The sequence below is a fragment of the Bidens hawaiensis genome, unplaced genomic scaffold, assembly GCF_021521415.1.
Source record: "Bidens hawaiensis isolate Kalapana, Puna unplaced genomic scaffold, B.hawaiensis_p1.1 tig00015978_1, whole genome shotgun sequence".
Taxonomy (NCBI): Eukaryota; Viridiplantae; Streptophyta; class Magnoliopsida; order Asterales; family Asteraceae; genus Bidens; species Bidens hawaiensis.
The window spans coordinates 115512-135057 of record NW_027492440.1 but is presented as its reverse complement, the minus strand read 5'-3'; the positions used below and the strand labels follow the sequence as shown (position 1 = coordinate 135057).

Here is a 19546-nt window from a genome sequence, read left to right as displayed (position 1 = left end):
GAGAATGAATGGTGAATAATATTGTTGAATGATAAATTCAGTGGACATGGTACGAATACCAAAACATAATGAAATTTCACATGACAACACGTTTATACAAATACGATGTGTACTGTTAAACATAACAAGCTGGGGAATAACGTGGTCTGTAATGGCCATGGGTGAATAACATGGTCTGTAATGGCCATGGGTGAATAACGTGGTCTATAATGGCCATGGGTGAATAACGTGATCTTTAATGGACATGGGGTGAATAACGTGGTCTGTAATGACCATGAGGAATAATGTGGTCTGTAACGGCCATGGGGATAACGTGGTCTGTAACGGCCATGGAAATAACGTGGGCAGTGGAGGCCACGAGGATATTGTCGGCGGAAGGGGGGCCACAGTGTTTGGTGATACGTGATAAATACTATATATATATGTGTGTGTGTGTGTGTGTGTGTGCTATGTGAATAGACATAGGAAATAATGTGGTGTAGGAAATACTAATTATTTGTATATGCACTCTTTAATGTTGGATTTCACGTGGAACCCTTGTGGGCGGAAGGGGGCACAGTGGTTGATGTTACGTGGAACCATTGTGGGCGGAAGGGGGACCACAGTGGTTGATTTTATATGGAACCGTTGTGGGAGGAAGGGGGTCCATAGTGGTTGATTAAACACGAAAATTGGAAACACGTAGTACGAACAAACAATCACGATTTTATCGTAATTTCAAATTTATATTATAAACTTACATGCATACACACAAAGACACAGCTGTACATATATACAAACGTAAATAAAAATTTTATATACGCGCGTGCATGCAAACTATGACTGTGTGGTACGCATAACTGATTTCGTTAAAACTTATGAAACTCACCAACTATTCATAGTTGACCTTTTTAAGCATGCTTTTCACGTAATCAGAAAGGTAAAATAGATTGATTATATGTTACTTATTGGATTGTGATCGATGCTGTGAGCATGCGAGTATGAAGTGAAGTAGTTAATGGACTAGTTTTGATTGTATGACTTAGTTTGTAAAAGATGTTAGAATGATGTAATGTATTGTAAATTAGTTAGTAGTGTTTCTTTATGAACAATGTATTTGATTCATAACAAAAAATAATCCAAAAGTTAATCCATATTAAAAAATAATACAAAAGCACTCAATTTTAAAAAAACAGTCATAAGGTTTACACGCTTGAATATTAATTGTTGGATTAAAAGTAATTTTGAAAAAATATGGGCCGCAAATATCAAAAATTTCTTGGGCATAAAACCGGTTTGCCGGTAAAAACCGATATTTTAGAAAAAATCGCCGTTACGATGTTCTAGCAAACCGACCAAAAATACCGGGCTCAAAATACAGAGCTGATGTGCGAAATCATGTTTAACCGGTTCGACCGGCCAGTTTGAACCGGTTTTAAAACACTAGGTAAAACTATAACCGTTAAACAAACTGTTCAAAACTACCCTCTCAATCTAAACAACTAGCTATTCACTGTCAATGCACTCCCGGTGAAAGTGAGAAGTTGTTATGTAATAGTCAGTATGGACTAGTTAGTTGAGTTCAAACGGAAGTTGTATATAGAGATAGAACCATTATACTACCTCTTCTAGATAAAGAAGTGATCCAGTACACGAAACAAAACTTAGTACCCTAATGCCTTTCGTATACCTGCTTTAAATAATATATTATAACAGTTACATCAAAGATTCATGTAAACCCCAACGAGTAAACACTTTTCCAGTGTTACCAAAAATTTATCCTCCTAATTCTAAAAGGACTGAGATTATGAATGAAAGTTAAACAAAGTAATAGCATATACCCCCACCCAATGACTAAACACGGATGAGAAAAACTATACTATCCTTAACCGAAATATGAAACGCTTGCTTTTATACCCAAGATCTGGGGGCATTACTTGTATACTACTAACGGTATGAGTTACACAACCGTAAAGACCTACAAGTTATAAGTAATCAAAGCAAGTCAAATAAGAGGCAATGGAGATTAAGTGGAATTGTTAAAACAATCATAACTGTGAAAACCGAAGAAGTTCCTTACTACAATAACCCAAACTTGAAATTCAAGCTTTTATAGCCTCAACAACTGGGTGATGAAAGAAAAAAAGTCAGGCCAGATGTTATATTAAGTATTAGTGTAAAGATGTAAGGGAAATTTATGGACGAACTGGTATGAGAAAGATCATAGGCACATGTGCTGTAAAATTGTACACTATAATAAGTAAGGTGGAATACTAAAAATCCTTGGGGACGTTACAACAGTTTGAAATACCCCATTGGAAGGGGGAACAAACAACAATGGATCTCTTAACACATGCTCCTAAAACATCCTGAGAAAGCAATGCAAGCTGAATGATAAGTTCCCTGACTAATCCACTCTGAATACCTTCTTTTGATTTGTAACAACTACCCAACTGAAAAAACCCGCCTTAACAAAAACTTATCCTTGGTGAGATGTGCATGAAAATTTAAATCCCTAATCGACCTGAACACGGTCTGTAGTCCTCTAACAAACAATCAAACCAAATAAACTATTCAAACATTAGAGGAAAGTGAGATGGTAATTTCAATCCTCGTACACTAACAGCTATCGTAATATTATACAAGCGGGTATATACTACATTACATGAGCAAGAATATAACTCGCCACTTTATTCAATTGAAAATTGGCGACCCTCAAAATACAAAAATCCGTATCGATTTCTGAAACCATAGATAAGGCTCGTAATATTACAAACAAACTGACAGCCGCCTGAGGCTAACGAAAAGACTATACCGATATATGGGAGAAGATGATGATTCTTGAAAGGCATTAGTTGAGTTAATGAAACCGCCGAGTTAACTTGAAAACTGTACCAAATTGCCTCGAAGATTAACCCCGTAACGTATTAAACAAAATTATTTCACTCCCGATATTTTATATATATCGAATAAGAACGAGTGCCTTACTAACAGGGCGGATGTAGTACCACCTGAAAACTTGTATACAACTAAACTCTATAAAGGAACCCATGAAAATGATGAACGGGGAAAATCAAACAGTTACGACTCAATAAAATTTCATTGAATAAGTTCGGTGGAATCCGCATCGGGGAATCAAACGTGTTCGGAAACAAAAAGAATGAATTACGAAACAACTACTTATAAACTATTCCCTAAAAGGGCATAGTTGGCATATTGAATTTTGGGGATGAAATTTTTTAACTGGGGGAGAATGTGACATTGGTGACAAGACCGGTTACACATTAGCTTTCACACATCGAATAAGTGATTAACCGCTTATTGCGTAACAAACAAACGATTAACCGAGTGGGTCTGGTTATGACCCAGATATCCTGAGGGGCCATCTATAAGTAATATATGTCTATTATAAGCCGTCATATTGATATTAAGGCCTTAGTATGATAGCAAACCGGTTAAACGAAAACATGCTCGTTTAACAACCCGCTATGAACGTAAACGTGAAAGAGAGCTACAAAACAAGCATTGTATCATCCGTTAAGCCGTAAAAGACTTAAAAAATACTTATTGGGAATGTTTTAAGCGATCCGTGAAAATATTTTCGATTTTTACAAATAAATGGTATGTTTTTATGAATTTACAAGAAATTGGTGAAAAAGACTCGTTTTCGCACTGTTTGACGTACCCGGTACATTTTTCGCTCCAAAAACCGAATCCAAAATAAATTTGGACTCGGGATTTCACGTTCGGGCAGGTAAATCAAGAAAATTGGGCCAAATGGGCCCTAAAGGGGGCCCAACAAGCCCAGCCCGCCAAAGTTGAAAAAAAACCTAAATATTATTATTTATTTTAGTTACTTCCTATTTAAGCTACTTAGGATATTATAACATGATTATTTTGAGAAGTTCTGGAGTTAGCAGCTGTGTTCTTCATCAAGACCAAAAACCCTAGGACCTGTACTTAGCTTATATAGAAGCACATGAACCCGGAAATTGGATTAAGAGAGCAAAAACGGGCAAAAACCGCAAAGGGACTAAGTGATAGCAAGGGAAACGAACCCTAAGCTGACCTCGCACTGAGTGCCTACAAAACCGTGAGTTTCATGACCCCTATTTTCAAAATGTTTATGAACTTTTTGGGGTGAAAAGCATAGTTACATACGATATCTATCTGCAAATGGTTCAGGATATAAATCACCTGAATGTTTACATACAAAAAGTCCCTACAAACATACCGATTGATTACGTGAGACTGAATGGTGAATAGTATTGTTGAATGATAATTTTAGTGAACATGGTACGAATACCAAAACATAATGAAATTCATGATAACACGTTTATACAAATACGATGTGTACTGTTAAACATAACATGCTGGGGGAATAACATGGTCTGTAATGGCCATGGGTGAATAACATGATCTGTAATGGCCATAGGTGAATAACATGGTCTTTAATGGCCATGGGTGAATAACGTGGTCTGTAACGACCATGGGGAATAACATGGTCTGTAACGGCCATGGGGATAACATGGTCTGTAACGGCCATGGGAATAACGTGGGCAGTGGAGGCAATGAGGATATTGATATATATATATATGTGTGTGTGTGTGTGTCTATATACATGCTATGTGAATTGACGTAGGAAATAATGTGGTGTAGGAAATACTAATTATTTGTGTATACACTGTGTAATGTTGGATTTCACATGGAACCGTTGTGGGCGGAAGGGGGACCACAGTGGTTGATTTTATATGGAACCGTTGTGGGAGGAAGGGGGTCCACATTGGTTGATTAAACACGGAAATTGAAAACACGTAGTACGAACAAAAAATCACGATTTTATCGTAATTTCGAATTTATATTATACACTTACATGCATGCATATTTACACACAGAGACACAGCTGTACATATATACAATCGTAAATAAAAATTTTATATACGCGCGTGCATGCAAACTACGACTGTGTGGTACGCATAAATGATTTCGTTAAAACTTATTAAACTCACCAACTATTCGTAGTTGACCTTTTTAAACATGCTTTTCAGGTAATCAGAAAGGTGGAATAGATTGATTATGTGTTACTTGTTGGATTGTGATCGATGCTGTGAGCATTCGAGTACGAAGTGAAGTAATTAACGGACTAGTTTTGATTGTATCACTTAGTTTGTAAAAGATGTTAGAACAATGTAATATATTGTAAATTAGTTAGTAATGTTTCTTTATGATCAATGTGGTTGATACCAGTTGTATCTGTTACATTTCCGTTTTACGCTCCCGCAAATCGCTTAACAGGGTGTGACATTATTTGTCCATAAAAAGGCCGATTGCACTATGTATCTTTTGGTTTATGCGAATGATTTTATCCTTGCTGGTAACGAAGAAAGAATTATTGGCTCGTTTATCTCGCGGCTTAATGATGAATTTGCTATAAAAGATCTTGGAGATCTAAACTACTTTCTCGGTCTCGAGGTCGCCTACACGGATGAGGGTATATTTTTAACTCAATCTAAATATGCATCTGGCATTCTAAAGCGGGCTAATCTTTATGACTCCAAACCGGTTAGCACTCCATTGGCACCTCATGAGACCTTTGTTACAAACGGTGAGCCCTATACGAATCCCACTTTTTATTATTCTTTAGTTGGGGCATTGCAATATTTGACTATTACTCGACCGGATCTCTCTTATGCTGTTAATCAGGTTTGTCAGTTCCTACACGCACCCATTGTAGATCATGTTCAAGCAGTTAAACGAATTCTTCGTTGTGTTAAAACCACTGTCTCCTTTGGTCTTTCTTTTACTCGCCCACATAAAGCCTCACTGGTTGGTTATTTCTGATGCTGATTGGGCAAGATGCCTAGAAAAAAGACGTTCCACTTATGGTTATTCTATTTTTGGGGGCCCGAAATCTTGTGTCATGGAGTGCTAAGAAACAACATACTGTTTCTCGATCTAGGTGTGAATCTGAATATCGGGCAATGGCAAACACGGTCGCTGAGATTGTTTGGATAACTCATTTATTGCAGGAGTTAAATGCCTTACCACCTGATCGCCCTACTCTTCTTTGTGACAATAAGAGTGCTTTGTTTATGACTCAAAATCTGGTCTCGCATAAACGTGCCAAACACATTGACCTTGATTATCACTTTATACGGGAACTGGTTACTTCGGGAAAATTGTATACACGTTTTGTTCCTATCAATCTTTAGGTGGTTGATATTTTCACCAAAAGTCTTCCACGGGCATCGTTTGAAGCTTTTCGTACTATGTTACGTTTTGGACCACCACCATTCCGATTGAAGGGGGTATTAGATGATAAAATTAGAATATTCGTAAATTAATTTAATTGATTTATTTCTTGTATTTGTTAGTCAACCTCCTATAATCAAAGAGTGATTTGTGTAACCGATTCTATATATATATATATATATATATATATATATATATCATTCAAACCTCAAGAGAATATTGAGGTTGATTTTACCAAACTCTACAAGGTCCCTTTTTGTAGCTGACGAAGGGTATCACGAAGGGTGTGCATCCTTTCAATGGAAGGATGACTGTAGGCATGCTCAAGTGCTTGCCAAATCTGATAGGCGGAGGAAAGGCCGATTGTTTTGGCCATAGATTCTTTCGTGAGGGTTGAATGAAGAAGGAGAAGCACACACTAGTCAAGTTCCTCCAAATAGGATACTCTGGGTTGGGAATGATTTTGTCATTAACGACAAGGTTTTCAGGTGGTGCAACGGACGAGCCATTGACGTGGCCAAGTAGATTGAGATAGGATAGAACAGAGTAGACTTGATATTTCCAAAGGAGGAAATATGTTGACGAGAGTTTGATTGTTATGAAATGTAGTAGAGTATGGAGAGGAGTGGTGTTTGGATCGGAGGAGGTTGAAGAGCTTGTCATGGTGGGAAAGGAAAAAGGTAAAGGATGGATTGAAGGTGAGGATCCCTAGGCGAATGATACCATGTGAGGATAAAATTCTTGATGGTTTCCATTAAACGTAAATGCAAGTTATATACACAAAAGGTAGCATAAAATACGGAGAGAATATATCTTTACAATTATTATGGGAAATATAACAACATAATGACTAGTCAAAGGTATTTAAAATTTCGAATTATGTTAGACGGCTATTAGTGCATGCAGCTGATTTGGCTCCTGTCCGATGTGATGGTGAGTGAATTATCGAGATTTTGATTCGTAATTTTAGCGATCTGAATGGATTCTCATTATCATCAATTACTGATTAATGATTATTGTTCTGAATTTTATAAGATGCGTTTGTTGGATTCCAATCGATTCGTTTACAGTGACACTATTAGAGCTGGATTAGGTATTATGTGTGATTAAATCTGATAATCTGTTTCAAATTGATCTGTAATTGTGGTTGTAAATCACCTGTAGGGCTTAGTTCAAAGCACCGTTTTGCACTCCATAGTATTGACAAAAAACTTTAGGTTATAGATTATGTTTAAATCAGTCAAGTTTTTTGTTGAATTTTTGGGAATAAATGCTAATTTATGTGGATTTGTTTATATATTTATGCATGCAGGCTTCATAGAGACACAGCAGGATATATACAGTTAATGAGGTTTGCTGGGTGACGTAATTAAGAGAATCTCTTGTTGCAAAAGTTGCGTATGCAAGTTCTTTTGGGACTATAACTCACACTGAATCTTTAATGTCCACTTGGCATAGTTTTAGAATTTCAAGACCTGGTGTCTTAAGTATTTAAGTCCACAAATTCTAGTAGGATGCATAGTATTGACAAAATAAAGTAATGCTGTTTTTATTAGACTTTAAACTTTGAGTACTATATATGATGTATTGTTGTTGGCTTGAAGACATAACAACTTTGGATCTGGTGGCTCGAAATATTTCTCCATTTCGAAATAAATATATTGGCACAGCTAAAAGCCCAATTCAAAAATTCAACTCTAACATAGATTAACATTAACCCCAAACTAATTCTATTTAAAGTAAACGCAATAAGCATTTTAAAATACTTCTACTATTATTTATTTAAATAATCAAATTCGTAGGTGTGATCAATAATACAGGTTTCGTTTGGTTATTTAAACTAATTATAACTAAATTTAACAAAACTTGATTTTTGAATTGGTTTGATTAAGATTTAATAAAACTGATAGTCACGATTGATATTCTATTAATAAAAAGTATGATCACATCTTCTTGGTTTTAGGTTTAGAAGCGCAATATGCAACCAGGTTAATATATCAAGTTAATTGGGGGGCAAATATAATTTTAATGTCAAGAACATTTTGGTCATAATTTGCAAAAGAAAAGGGGGAAAAGAAGTCAAATAGAATGGTTCTTTGCAAAATAATTTGGGGCTTAAACTTTCGGATATTTGCTATGTCTTAACGAGTTCAAGATTCTATTTTTACAACATTCATCGTCATTCTAAAATTTGAAGCTGGACAATTTGGGCTTTGAGTATTCGGAGAATGCTTCATTAGATGGGGACAATGATCTATAAGGTTGGATTGAATGATAAATCAAGATTATTTGGGGGTTTTGAACCTAAAAATGTGGGCTTATTATATCATAAATAGGGGAAAAGTATCCAAATAATCTTATTCGATTTAAATAATCTTTTCATTGGATTAAAAAATCAGGTTACTCGGAATTGATTAATGGAAGTTGGAACTCTTATCATATGCCTAAACACTTATGTCCAAAGGTGGATAAGAAGAGTTGAATTTGTTCAAAGTTTAGGATAAGCTTAACGTAAAGGGGAATACCGAAGTGAAAGACGTCAGGTGACCGGACTATTCACTTTATGTGTGACGAAGTCAAACTCAGGTTGATATCATAATCCAAGGAAGGGGGGGGGGGGGGATTGTTAGGTTTTAGATATATGGATTTCAATATCAAGCAAAAGCAAAAATTGAGAAATGAACTTGCAAAGTGAAAACCTTAAATCATGCGAAAACTACGAGCTTGACACATTTGAAGAGAGAAATACATGATGCGAGAACCATCTAGAAGTTTACACAGTATAAGAGTTTTCACAAGAATAGGAGTTTTCACATAAAGCTTGATAGTATATATGGGTTTTCATCTTGTAAACTTAGATGTGTGTGTTATTATTATTTTTTTTAACAACTAAAATTTCTTTTTTGTCTACTAGAACCTGCAATCTTTTGGTTCAATATCATACTTCTTTGCCACTAGATTAAGCTATTGGCATACCCTATCTGTGTGTTCATTTGATGTGTGTTTTAGAGGTGTGAGATAGAGAGGCCACCAAGAGGTGCACAACTTGGTGGCCGGTAGGGGTGTTCTTCAGGTTTTGGGCTTCGGGTCGAGTTCTTCGGATTCCAAAGTTTTAAATTCAAACCCGAAACCCGACCCAAATCTCTCACGGTCTCTTCGGATTTGGGTAATTTGGGTTGGGTTAATCGGGTAGTATCCTAAGAAAAAAAACTTGCTAAATTTAAATGTAACATATTCTTCATTACTCATAATGTAAATAAATCAATAATAAAACAAAAATAAACCGAAAAAAATCCTAAAAAGAGTAAAATTTGACAAAGTTCAACCATAATAAACAAGACCGACATAATCGTCTTCGGTATGTCGTTATTAGGTGCTGGGGCTGGGTTATAGTTGTTTTTAGTTATAAATTGAAATAATAATAAACAATAAGCAATTGATTCATAATAGATGGAATGAGATCAGTCAATTTCGACTAAATTCTGATGACGTAAGCGGCTAAGACTTAATTAGCCTATAATACTAAATTCTGATAAATGGTTTTAAAACTAAAGGTTTATTCGGGTTTTGGGTCAAGAATTTGAACCCAAGAACCAACCTGAATTACTTCAGTTTGAGTCCGGATTAGCTTTTTATCGGATTCAGGTTTCTTCAGTCGGGTTAGTTCGGGTACTGGTTCTCTCAGGCTAGGTTTCGGGTAAAAGTGGCAGCCCTAGTGGCCAGCTTGAGACTCAAATTTACATTTATGTGAGTATGTATGGTCTTGTAAGCATTTGGTTAAATATCAATTCATGTGATTAGATCTTAATACATATTATATCTTGTTTGTTATTATCATCGCACATCCGTCTCAATTATATATAAAGTGCAATACAGTCTATGGAGTGGACCTTGTAGAAATATAAGCTGGGTGGTGTATACTGTATAAGAAACTCAAGTCAAGCTTCACCTATGGAGAACAACATATTAAAATAAATAACACGTGGTTGAAACAACAAAAAGTATATATCAACATGCTCGTACCTGCCCATGCCAGTGTGTGGCCATCAAACACATGTAATGTTTCAACTTCTAACACCTATTCTCCTTCTCATCATTTCATATGTTTTTTGTAAAGTTTACATAAACCATAAACATGGAAGAACCAAAATAAATCTTCCACCGGGAAGCTTCGGGTGGCCGTTCATTGGCGAATCTCTCGCATTTCTACGCGCGGGCTGGGATGGAGTTCCAGAGAGATTTATTCAACAACGGGTCGAGAAACACGGCAGTCCTCTAAGACATCGTTGCTCGGTGACCGTATGGCAGTTCTGTGTGCTTTTGTTAATCACTATGCTGCTACCATGGATGCCGTCACCCGTCGGCATATCGAACTTCACTGGCGAGGTAACAACTTTTTATCTTTTAGTAAGGATATAATTTTCTATATCAATGGTACGTTTTCAATGGTTCTAAGAGAAACCACAACGCTCGTGATGTGAGTGCGGTTTGTGTGACTTGGATCATGTGTGGACGAAGGATATAGAGTTAGGAGCAATGTGGAGAAAAGTCCGTGGAGCCAGGTATGTCGCGACGGACTAAAAGATGTACGGGTTGTGGGGCACACCCCACCCAACCCCACTTAAAAAAGCTCTTAAGTAATTATTTTTTACTTTAAAAAAAATTATAGATTCTTTTTTTTTCATTATTCTTAGACGTTGATGTTGATATAAAAACAAAACAAAAACAACCTTATCGGTATAATGTATATGTGCAATAGTATGTATTGCATATATACAAAGTGTAATTGTATTGCATAAAATACAACACTATTGCACATATTTGATACATGATGACCGTCATGCGAGTCATGCAAAACTTAATTAACCTGAGCAGATAGGGTAAACTAGGTATCATATCCACCAGGAGTATGTAGTTGTGTAATCAATTTCTCAAACTCAATTTATGAAGTAAACAGTTATGAGTGCTTATAACACTAGTAAGAGGTTTAGTTTTAATATCAAACAAATAAACAAAGCAAGTTTCAATAATAAACAAGACAAATCACACACGGGTTTCAAGCAAGTAAATAAACAGTAATCTCATGTCACTTAACATATTAATCATTAAAATCAAATCAGATTGATTGCTAGGCAAACCTTAGGCATCAACAATCGCTAACACACGACACTGTTTATCAAACGGTCCATGCCAATGTGACCTAACTAAGAGCAATTGTATACTTCATCATATTCAAACTAGTCAAAACAACCTTATAAGCAATTATCATAACAACTGGCAAAATAATAGTTCTGATCGAAATAAACCTAAACCGACTGAATGTACAATAATACCAAACATCAATACTCATAGATTAATCGAGAGCAATTACAAATCATTTGTTCTTAACGCATGAGAAAAAGTGTAAAATACAATACTCTACATCCCGGGTATGATTCGAGAAGATTAGCCGAGCATCGTCATCGATAGGTTTTCAATTATGATGAGGAAAGCCATTAGGATTGATCAAGATATGATTGGTAGCCCTGGAATTCACCCAAATTCGCCTAACAATGGCGGAAATTCGTGATAACTGATTAAGGTTCGTAAAACCCGTTTTTTAAGTTAATCGCTTATGGTGATGGCCAGACACTCATGTGGTCACGATACGCGACCAAAGATAACCTCATTTTTGGATTCCTCACGTTGAGAAACCCACATTTCATATATTATGGGTCCCGTAACTCATTTCTAGCCCAAGATATGCTCGTTTTACTTCTTGGTCACTTTTTGTCAACCTATCTTGTTCAATTTTAGCATCGGCTTCAGGTTTCTCATCCAAACTCTTCCTAAATCATTTTAACACTTGACTCCAAATCATTCTCCTGTCATCCCGATATATCATTCCATGCTCGTACAAGTCTTCAATTTATCATCTCTAACGATCAATGACCTGAAATACAAAAGCATGTATGAAGTACCAAAGTTCTAACAATATACTCAAGAAAACTACATAATTAACATACTAATATATGTACAAAATACCCGACCGTCAATATATACTATTGTATATATGCAACACAAGACTGATGCACACATCGAATACACACTAGCACATATGAGTAATACAAACAGTAATGCACATGTACACTACATCAACTTTATTTATTTATTTATTTATTTTCATATGATACAACACTATTGCACATATATATTACAAAATTATTGAATATATGCAATTAAACACTATTGAATATAAAAATACAATAGTATTGCATACTAATGCATATGTGTACTACATCGAATTTTTTTAATATTTTTTATTTTGTTTATGTGAAGAGTAACAAAATATAAAAAATAGAAAAAACAAAAATTTGAAAATATCTTTTTATTTTTAATTACAAATAATCCTTTATGAATTTCTATGTTTTTTATTTAAGGAAGAGTTTTCTTTTAATCATCTCCCAATAAATATATATATATATATATATATATATATATATATATATATATATATATATATATATATGGGACGGATCAAGAGAAAACTTATCTTTAAAAAGTCATAAAAATTTATTTTTAATTAGAAATAAAAAAAAATATTTCAATTTTTTTTTCTTTCATCCTTCTTATATTTTGATATTTTTCATCAGAAAAAAAATAAAAATAAAATAAAAAAGTCTATGCAGTCCACAAATGTAAAACAGTGCAATAGTACTGTATTACATATGTGCAATATTGTGTATTTTATATGTTCAATAATGTTTAATTGTAGATATTTAAAGGTGTGTATTATATATATGCAATACTGTTGTATTATATACAAAATAAATAAATAAAAGTCTGTAGTGCATGTGTGCGAAACTGGATAAGTGAGGAACTGTAAATCATGTATTTTACATGTAAAAAAATATAAAAAAAATTTACATGTATAAAACACATTTTTATGTAATCTTTTTAGAGTTTTTACATAAGCCGTTTTCATAAAAAAAATATTTTTTTAAATCATCTAAAAAAAGGTAAAAAAAAATACTTTTTTTATATAATTAAACTTTTTTATTGAAATGTCTTCTACATGTATTTATAAGCAAAATCTTTCAAAAGGTTTATACTAAAATTAATTTTTTACATGTGAAACGAGATTTATATTAATTTTTTTATATGCAAAATACATTGTTTCCTAGTTCCCTAGTTGTTTGAAGTTTCCCATTGAACCCTTCTCTCTCTCTCTCTATATATATATGTGTGTGGGGGGGGGGGGAATAAGGATCCTAAGAGAACCATTGACAAATTGAGAATTTTAAGAACCATTTTGGACTATTAAAAAAACCTCTAAAAAATATTTAAAAATTATAAAATAAAAAAAACAACGTCAATGGTAGAAAAATTATAATTCATGACTTGCAAGTTCAGTGTCAATGTCAATGGTAGAAAAATTGGCTATTTAATCATGATATTGGAAAGATATGTGAATCCGTAAGGGAGATGGGGGAGTGAGAGAGAAATACGAATATAAAAATAAAATTATTTTTTAATGAATTTGACTCAAAACTACGTAGTTTTGGGGGTTTCGCATCTAAGGTTAGATACTTAACATCCCCATATTCACTTTCCCCTATATTATATATATAGAGGGGAAGGTTAACGTACAATAATCGGTTATTGTACATTAGGTACGCGAGCTTTTTGAACGTCGATTTCAATTTCACGCGGTGGCATAATTGTAAATAACTTAAATTTAATTCTATGATCTAATTTGTCAATTGATTCATCGAGCGTCCATCCATATCAATATAATTAAACCGTTGATCAGTATTAAACTAATTTGCAGATCGATATCAAACTAATTGAGTTAATTATCTAACCCTAAAAATGTTCGTTACCTGCAAATAAAACAAAACGTTTTATCAAAACGTATAAGAAGAAATCAATTTTATTTCAAATCAGAACGTATTAAAAGAACTTATTATCAAAACGTATAAGAAGAAATCAATTTTATTTCAAAACCAGAACGTATTATCAAAACGTATTATCCAGAACTCAAAATTGATCGATTGAAGCTTCAAATTGATGACTAATTGAATCGATTTCAAAGATTAACCGATCAATTGGTTTCAATTTCAATTTCAATTTCAATTTAACTAAACAAACCTGTGACGAGTTTTGCGTGGAGACGGATTGAATCGATTAATTGAATTGAATCGATCAATTCAACTAAACAAACCTGTGACTAATTGAATCGATTTCAAAGATTAACCTTTTCTGATGAGTTCGTTGTCGACGGCGATGATGGTGATGAAGAGTGTTGATGGTGAAGAAGGTGTGCTGATGTTGGCGACTGGTGGTGGAGACGGATTGAGGGAGAGGGACGAGCATATGAGTGTAATTGTGATTTTGGGTTTTGAAAATCTGACGGTTGGAAGTGTCGCGTACGTAATGTACGATAAAAGATTATTGTATTTTATCCTTTATATATATATATATACACACACACACATATATATACAGGGTAAGGTTAAAATGAAAACCCACTTAAGTTGTGAAAACCCGTGAAAACCCTATGTAACATCGTTTTTTTTGTTACATGTAATATATGTTGTAACATTTAATACAAAACATCGAAACATCAAAAAAAATGTTTTGCTATTTTTTAACATTTTTTTACTAATTTTTATATATGTTTTTAGAAGAAAGAAAAAGTTATATTTATATTTACATTTTTTATTCACTTTATTTGTGTACCACAAGATTTAAATATTAATTAAAAACATGTGGTTGAGAATGGATTTCTAGAGTTTTCACAACTCAAGTGAGTTTTTATTTTATACTTAGCCTCTCTCACTCTCTCTCTCTATATATATATATGGAATGGTTATACTAAAAAGAATTAGTTTTCTAGAAAGATTAGGAATAAATCATAGCCATTGGATCATGTTAATCAATTGTTGAGATTTAAAATTATCAAAAACCAACATAGTTTCCTAAACTTACTCTTTCACCATTAACCAACATAGTTTCCTAGAATTATTCTTTCACCATAGGTTATAATGACACATGTCAAAAATCTATTGGTTTTACTATTCCTAGGAAACTCCTTATTCTTATTTGAACCCAATTCTATATATATACTAGATTTTATCCGCCGTGTTACGGGGGTTGTTTTACCGCTTTTAATATTTATATTATATTTGGATTTTAATTTTATTTATTATGTTAATAATTAATATACTTGAGGTTTGAGATAAAATGGTTTCACAAATAAATAATATGTTGTAATCTGGTTTAAAAGCTATCTGGGTTTGGTGATACTCATTACCCGTTGGTTTTCTTTATTATAAAACTAGATTTTATCCCCGTATTACGGGGCTTTTTTTACATTATTCGATTTTAATATTTATATATGTATATTTAGATTTTAAATTTATTTATTATAAGAAAGTTAATAATTAATATAAATTAAGGTTTGATGATGAAATTGTTTCACAAATAATGATATATTATAATCCGGTTTAAAAGCTATTTGGGTTTGGTGATACCCATTACCCGTTTATTTTCTTTATTATAAAATTGTTTCTTAATTATAAATAATATCTTTTTTTTAATAAAATAGGATATTAATTTTTAGCATATCCCTATTTTATAGGATTTTCATATCAAATATTTGATGAGATTAATTTTTATTATAATGAGATGTTATAACCCGTTTAAGAGCTATGTGGGTTTGGTGAGACCTTTACCTGTGAATTCAGGTCAAATGCTTGAGAAGCCTTCATTTGCAAATAAAGCAATCTGATGGCTTGAGAGAATGGTTGTTTTACATTTTTCGTTTTTTAATATTTATTTTTCGGATTTTAATTTTCTATATTATACTTAGGATTTGATGATGAAAGGGTTTCATAAATAAATGATATGTTATAACCGGTTTAAAAGCTATTTGGATTTGGTGACCCATGACCCGCTTATGTTTTTTACTATAAAATTGTTTATAATTATAAATAATATCTTTTTATTTTTAAATTGGATATTAAATTTTAGTATATCCCTATTTTATAGTATTTTCATATCAAGTAATTGGTAAGATTAATTTTTAATTTAATGAGATGTTATAACCCGTTTAAGAGTTATCTGGTTTTGGTAAGACCTATACCCATGAATTTGGGTTAAATCAATGAGAGACCTCTATTTAAAAATCAAGCAATCTGGTGGCTTCCATAAAAGGAGGGAGCGACCACATTGTGACACGTATGATTTTAGAGGTTTCGTTTATATATATTATAGATTGTTTCTTAATTATAAATAATATCTTTTTTTAAAAATAAAATATGATATTAATTTTTAGTATATTCCTATTTTATAGGATTTTCATATCAAATATTTGATGAGATTATCTTTTAATATAATGAGATGTTATAACTCGTTTAAGAGTTATCTGGGTTTGATGAGACCTTTATCCGTGAATTCGGGTCAAATGCGTGAGAAGCCTTCATTTACAAATAAAACAATATGATCGCTTGAGAGAATGGTTGTTTTACATTTTTCGTTTTTTAATATTTATTTTTTGGATTTTAATTTTCTTTATTGTAAGAAAGTTAATAATATACTTAGGGTTTGATGATTAAAGGGTTTCATAAATAAATGATATGTTATAACCCGTTTAAAAGCTATCTGGATTTGGTGACCCATGACCCGCTTATGTTTTTTACTATAAAATTGTTTATTAATTTTAAATAATATCTTTTTCTTTTTAAATTGGATATTAAATTTTAGTATATCCCTATATATTTTATAGGATTTTCATATCAAATAAGTGGTAAGATTAATTTTTAATTTAATGAGATGTTATAACCCGTTTAAGAGCTATCTGGTTTTGGTAATACTCATATCCATGAATTTGGGTTAAATCAATGAGAGGCCTCCATTTAAAAATCAAGAAATTTGATAGCTTCCATAAAAAGGGTATGAGTGACCACATCGCGACACGTAACATTTTTGGGTTTTCTTTTATATATATACATTATAGTATCTATAATACTGATTTTGAATGCATGTATTTTTTAGGCAAGGAAGAGGTGAACGTGTATCAAACTGTTAAACTGTACGCCTTTGAGCTTGCCTGTCGGTTATTTATGAGCCTCGAGGACCCAAACCACATCGCAAAACTCGGTTCGTTATTCAACATCTTCTTGAAAGGAATGGTTGAGCTACCTATAAACTTCCCGGGCACACGATTTTACAAGTCGAACAGAGCAGACGCAGCTATTAGGACCGAACTCATGACCATTATTAAAACAAGAAGAGTGGAACTGCAAGAAGGAAAGGCATCATCTTCACAAGACCTGTTATCACATTTTCTTTCTTCTCCAGATGAAAACAACAAGTATTTAACTGAAATGGAGATCGCAAACAACATCTTGTTACTGCTCTTTGCTGGTCATGACACCTCCACTGTTTCGATCACGTTGGTTATGAAGAAACTCAGTGAACACCCGGATGTTTATGACAAGGTGTTGAGAGGTTAGTTATGTTCTCCTGTCTTTTATCCCTTTTTTTTTTAAGAAAAAAGGGTTATTTTCGAAACACGCCATGAGAAATGGCTGAATGTTTTTTTTGGACTTCAAAACAGGGTTAGTCGCTATTTGTCATGTAACATAGCGACTTCAATACATAACTGAAGTCACTGTATTAGATGGCAACTTTGAATTTATTTATATTCAAAGTCGATATTGTTATCTTAGACAACGACTAACATATATTTGATATCCAACCGAGAAAACGTTTCTTTCGTTATCATAGAATCGCTATCAGTGTCTTAGATAATGACTAACGTAGACTTGAAATCCGACTAGAAACCACTTTTTACCATCCTATTTCAAAAGAAACTTTTTTTTTCTGGAAAAACTATTGTGTGTTGTGGGATTGTCATTTAATATACGACGAATGGCTAATATTTTCCAGAGCAGTTGGAGATTTCTAAGGAAAAAGAAGAAGGTGGATTACTGAAATGGGAGGACATACAAAAGATGAAATACACTTGGAATGTTGTATCTGAAGTCATGAGGCTAAACCCACCTGTCCTAGGAGCCTTTAGAGAGGCGCTAGTTGATTTTGAGTATGCAGGTTATATCATTCCCAAAGGATGGAAGGTAACAATCGATCTTATTATATGTGTAGAGACTCATATATATGTTCTTTGTAATATATTTTTTAATTTGATTTTAATATTCCAAACAATAATCTATTTGGCCGATAAATTATTTTACACTAGCAAGTTAACAAGGGACACTCTTAACAGTCATTTTCGTACTAAGGAAATATCACTTTCATATTAAATCATAATTTACATTCGACATCTCACAGATACTGTATGTTTTCCATTTGGCTCATAATCATCCATGTGAGCGAATCGATTGGAAATCAATTGTGAATGTATGATGATTTTGCGAGTTAGATTGATCTTGCCAACATCTAAGTGTAATGGATCATGTTGTCCCCATGGATATCATTAACCAATAAGCCATTGTTCTAATTATTAAAATACAAATTATCTTCAGTGTCTTAAGAATTAACAAAATTGAAATATAAGATGAAGATGAGCAAGCTTGTCTTGTAGCCCTTAAAATCAACTTCAATTAAGACAAAATAGAACTCTAGTATGATATATTGGCAACTACTAGATACAGAAGTTGCTAGATATATCAACTAACAAAATTCTAAAACAAGAAAAAAGAATGACCTCATTTGTTATTATGTCATCTGAAAATAACCCATTTAAAGATGAGGCTAACTTTGAAAATGTGCTAAACTTCTATTGCATGTTCAGCTATACTGGAGTGCTGCATGGACACATAAAGATGAGGCTAACTTTGAAGATGTGACACGCTTTGATCCATCAAGGTTTGAAGGGGCAGGACCAACTCCATACACATATGTGCCGTTTGGAGGAGGGCCTAGGATGTGTTTAGGGAAAGAATTTTCCCGAATGGAAGTACTTGCATTCCTTCACAACATAGTCACCATATTCAAATGGGATTTGTTGATACCTGATGAGAAAATCGTATATGAGCCCATGGCTACACCTGCAAACGGGCTTCCAGTTCGTCTGAATCTTCATCGCGTTTGATAAGCCGATCTAAGGTAAATTGTAACGAATCACCCAAATACACTAGTATCTATGTAATAATAACGGTTTGATGCGCATGTCATAGAACTGCAGGTGTGTTTATATCTATAGAAGGCCAGTGGCGGATCCAGGAATTTTTTTTAGGTGGTTCCCTCTTAATTTATAAGGTGGTTCCTACGCGTCTTCTATATATCCGTACACTATTATTTCGAAACT

At 33.4% G+C, this 19546-nt stretch overlaps 1 pseudogene across 1 annotated transcript; it reads left to right on the top strand.

Annotated features, from left to right (window-relative positions):
* The first annotated feature begins 10290 nt into the window (after positions 1-10290).
* LOC143550246 (beta-amyrin 28-monooxygenase CYP716A378-like) lies at positions 10291-19393 on the top strand (annotated as a pseudogene). Its single transcript, XR_013138292.1, has 4 exons — positions 10291-10617; positions 17269-17724; positions 18166-18353; positions 19031-19393. The product of XR_013138292.1 is annotated as a beta-amyrin 28-monooxygenase CYP716A378-like (transcript).
* The last annotated feature ends 153 nt before the right edge of the window (positions 19394-19546 follow it).